The sequence below is a fragment of the Chiloscyllium punctatum genome, unplaced genomic scaffold (genome assembly GCF_047496795.1).
Source record: "Chiloscyllium punctatum isolate Juve2018m unplaced genomic scaffold, sChiPun1.3 scaffold_370, whole genome shotgun sequence".
NCBI classification, from domain to species: domain Eukaryota; kingdom Metazoa; phylum Chordata; class Chondrichthyes; order Orectolobiformes; family Hemiscylliidae; genus Chiloscyllium; species Chiloscyllium punctatum.
Genome location: NW_027310104.1, coordinates 25,001 through 29,936, shown reverse-complemented (window position 1 = coordinate 29,936; position 4,936 = coordinate 25,001).

Sequence of the window (4,936 nt, the reverse complement as noted above, 5' to 3'; positions counted from 1 at the left end):
TCGAACCGTGGGAAGTGGTCCAAAAGGGGATGGGAGTGAATGTGACTGCTGCAACCCGACTTTGGCGCTTCCGAGCCGGGTAGCTCAGCCGGGTTTGACCCGGCGGGGTCTGCCGACGGTCTCGTCTTCGAGGCGGGTGCCTCCCCCGTATACAGGCCGATTTTCATGCATTTCGAACCGTGGGAAGTGGTCCAAAAGGGAATGGGGGTGGACGTGTCTGCTCATACCGACTTTGAGACTTGTAAGCCGGGTAGCTCAGCCGGGTTTGATCCTGCGGTTCTGCCGACGGTCTCGCCTTCGAGGGGGAGCCTCCCCCGTGTTCAGTCCGATTTCCATGCATTTCCAACCGTGGGAAGTTGCCCAAAAGGGGATGGGAGTGAATGTGACTGCTCAACCCGACTTTGGCGCTTCCGAGCCGGTTAGCACAGCCGGGTTTGACCCGGCGGTTCTGCCGACAGTCTCCTCTTCGAGGCGGGTGCCTCCCCCGTGTACAGGCCGATTTCCGTGCATTTCGAACCGTGGGGAAGTGGTCCCAAACGTCGATGGGAGTGAATGTGACTGCTCAACCCGACTTTGGCGCTTCCGAGCCGGGTAGCTCAGCCGGGTTTGACCCGGCGGTTCTGCGACGGTCTCGTCTTCGAGGCGGGTGCCTCCCCCGTGTACAGGCCGATTTTCATGCATTTGGAACCGTGGGAAGTGGTCCAAAGGGAATGGGGGTGGACGTGACTGCTCATACCGACTTTGAGACTTGTAAGCCGGGTAGCTCGGCCGGGTTTGACCCGGCGGTTCTGCCGACGGTCTCGCCTTCGAGGGGGGAGCCTCCCCGTGTTCAGTCCGATTTTCGTGCATTTCCCACGGTGGAAATGGTATCTTTCATTACGGGGACAAGGGTCTGAAGCGGTGAAGTCAGTAACCGGCATAGTTAAGGAAAGGGTTCGAATTTTCTCAACAGTACGAAAAAGTGAGCAGGGAAGCTAGAGAAGGTGTCAGTGAGTCCCAAACGAGTGAACCGCAAAACTTAGGGAAATGCCCGAAAGCGTTTTAAAGGGTGAAATCGGGAACGAGGAAATGATGGGAAAGTGCCTGAAAGTGCTAAATGAGTAAACAGAAAAACGAAGAAAAATGTTTGAAAAGAAGAAGTGAGTAACCAGGAAAACTTAGAAAAATGTTCAAAACGAAGAAATCAGTAACCAGGAAAACTTAGAAAAATGATCAAAAAGAAGAAATGAGTAACCAGGAAAACTTAGAAAAATGTTTAAAAAGAAGAAATCAGTAACCAGGAAAACTTAGGAAAATGTTTAAAAAGAAGAAATCAGTAACCAGAAAAACTGCGAAAAATGTTTAAAAAGAAGAAATGAGTAACCAGAAAAACTTAGAAAAATGTTTAAAAAGAAGAAATCAGTAACCAGGAAAACTTAGAAAAATGTTTAAAAAGAAGAAATCAGTAACCAGGAAAACTTAGAAAAATGTTTAAAAAGAAGAAATCAGTAACCAGGAAAACTTAGAAAAATGTTATAAAAGAAGAAGTGAGTAACCAGAAAAACTTAGAAAAATGTTTAAAAAGAAGAAATCAGTAACCAGAAAAACTGCGAAAAATGTTTAAAAAGAAGAAATCAGTAACCAGACAAACTGCGAAAAATGTTTAAAAAGAAGAAATCAGTAACCAGGAAAACTTAGAAAAATGTTTAAAAAGAAGAAGTGAGTAACCAGAAAAACTTAGAAAAATGTTTAAAAAGAAGAAATCAGTAACCAGAAAAACTTAGAAAAATGTTTAAAAAGAAGAAATCAGTAACCAGAAAAACTGCGAAAAATGTTTAAAAAGAAGAAATCAGTAACCAGGAAAACTTAGAAAAATGTTTAAAAAGAAGAAATCAGTAACCAGAAAAACTGCGAAAAATGTTTAAAAAGAAGAAATCAGTAACCAGGAAAACTTAGAAAAATGTTTAAAAAGAAGAAATCAGTAACCAGAAAAACTTAGAAAAATGTTTAAAAAGAAGAAATGAGTAACCAGAAAAACTTAGAAAAATGTTTAAAAAGAAGAAATCAGTAACCAGAAAAACGGCGAAAAATGTTTAAAAAGAAGAAATCAGTAACCAGAAAAACTTAGAAAAATGTTTAAAAAGAAGAAGTGAGTAACCAGAAAAACTTAGAAAAATGTTTAAAAAGAAGAAATGAGTAACCAGAAAAACTTAGAAAAATGTTTAAAAAGAAGAAATCAGTAACCAGAAAAACTTAGAAAAATGTTTAAAAAGAAGAAATGAGTAACCAGAAAAACTTAGAAAAATGCTTAAAAAGAAGAAATCAGTAACCAGAAAAACGGCGAAAAATGTTTAAAAAGAAGAAATCAGTAACCAGAAAAACGGCGAAAAATGTTTAAAAAGAAGAAATCAGTAACCAGACAAACTGCGAAAAAATGTTTAAAAAGAAGAAATCAGTAACCAGAAAAACTGCGAAAAATGTTTAAAAAGAAGAAATCAGTAACCAGGAAAACTTAGAAAAATGTTTAAAAAGAAGAAATGAGTAACCAGGAAAACTTAGAAAAATGTTTAAAAAGAAGAAATGAGTAACCAGGAAAACTTAGAAAAATGTTTAAAAAGAAGAAATCAGTAACCAGAAAAACTTAGAAAAATGTTTAAAAAGAAGAAATCAGTAACCAGAAAAACTTAGAAAAATGTTTAAAAAGAAGAAATGAGTAACCAGAAAAACTTAGAAAAATGTTTAAAAAGAAGAAATGAGTAACCAGAAAAACTTAGAAAAATGTTTAAAAAGAAGAAATCAGTAACCAGAAAAACGGCGAAAAATGTTTAAAAAGAAGAAGTGAGTAACCAGAAAAACTTAGAAAAATGTTTAAAAAGAAGAAATGAGTAACCAGAAAAACGTTTAAAAAGAAGAAATCAGTAACCAGAAAAACTTAGAAAAATGTTTAAAAAGAAGAAATGAGTAACCAGAAAAACTTAGAAAAATGTTTAAAAAGAAGAAATCAGTAACCAGAAAAACGGCGAAAAATGTTTAAAAAGAAGAAATCAGTAACCAGAAAAACGGCGAAAAATGTTTAAAAAGAAGAAATCAGTAACCAGACAAACTGCGAAAAATGTTTAAAAAGAAGAAATCAGTAACCAGAAAAACTTAGAAAAATGTTTAAAAAGAAGAAATCAGTAACCAGGAAAACTTGGAAAAAAACACTTAGAAAAATTTTCAGCAAAGTGTGAAAAATATTCTAAGTGTCAGCGGAGGAAAATGCTGCAGCATCGGGAAAGATTCGCAAACTTACACCGAACATGTGCTCCGAAGTGCCGGAGGAATTGGGTGAATTGAGCCCGGCAAATGGCCAGCTGTCGTTTTGTGCCTGCAGCCCGAAAACTTTAACTTTGTCTGTCGCGGAAGTCCGGACCGAGAAAAATCCAAACGGTTTTGACCGGACCGAGTTCCAGACCGATGCAGTCAAATTTGGAATTCAGACCCATTCAGTGCCACTTGTAGTTTTTCCGCAGTGAGGTTGGCGGGGTACCCGGAGATATATGGGAACACGATTTTTAGAACAAAATGGCGGCGCGGGACCGTTCTGAAAGGCATCCGAAAAACGGTTCCACGGGCATAGCACTTTAATGACAGGTATGAGTGCATGCCGGAGAGCTCTTGGAAGTCGAATTTTTGACACTTTGTCAATTTTTTGACAGATTTGACAAACTCTTTCTGTCTGTTCTAAGAGTCAGTCAGAGACTTGTGCGGCGGTCTTTTGACACTATTGGAGGGCGGGCAAACCCCACGTTGACTCCGGCCGTCCCTCCACAGGCGCTCGTGTCCAAAATGAAGGCGAGAGACGCGAGTGGCCTGGTTCCCTTGGGTGTTGCCAAGAAGGCTGCGGGCTGACCGTTGCCTGAGCACTCCCTAAAGCCTCTTGTGATGAGAGCAGACCTCGCCTGCCGCACGACCGGCTCTGGGAGTCGTTGGGCCGCTATTTGTGAATAGTCTGGTCCTCCTCTGCCACCCGGACAAGCGCGATGGCTCTGCCGCCCTGCGGTGCTCGTCACCCAGGTTTGGGGAACACGATACTCGTAACAAAAATAAAAGGCGGCTCGGGACCTGCAGGCGAAAGGGGTCCCGTGGTGCTAAGCACGTCGACTTCGGGTCTCGGTGCAAGCCGGAGAGCTCACGGAAGTCTAAAGTTTTCGGCACGTGGTCGAATCTTTTCAAAGGCTTACCCGGCTCTTTCCGTCCATTCTGAGAGTAAGTCAGAGGCCGGTGCGGAGGTCTCTTGACAATCGGAGGGGGTGGTGGCCCTCCGCAGGCGCTCGTGTCGAAAATGAAGGCGAGAGACGCGAGTGGCCTGGTTCCCCTGGGTGTTGCCAGGAAGGCTGCGGGCTGACCCTTGCCTGAGCACTCCCTAAAGCCTCTTGTGATGAGAGCAGACCTCGCGCGCCGCACGACCGGCTCTGGGAGTCGTTGGGCCGCTATCTGTGAATAGTCTGGTCCTCCTCTGCCACCCGGCCAAGTGCGATGGCTCTGCCGCCCTGCGGTGCTCGTCACGCAGGTATGGGGCACACGATGCTCGTAACAGCAAATAAAGGCGGCTCGGGACCTGCAGGCGAAAGGGGTCCCGTGGTGCTTAGCACGTCGACTTCGGGTCTCGGTGCAAGCCGGAGAGCTCACGGAAGTCTAAAGTTTTCGGCACGTGGTCGAATCTTTTGAAAGGCTTACCCGGCTCTTTCCGTCCATTCTGAGAGTCAGTCAGAGGCCGGTGCGGCGGTCTATTGACGACCGGAGGCTCCCATGGGTGTTGCGATGAGGGTGGAGGGCACAGAACCTTGCCTTAGCACTCCCTAATAAAGCCTCTTGTGAAGAGAGCAGACCTCGCGCGCCGCACGACCGGCTCTGGGAGTCGTTGGGCCGCTATCTGTGAATAGTCGGGTCCTCCTCTGCCACCCGGCCAAGTGCG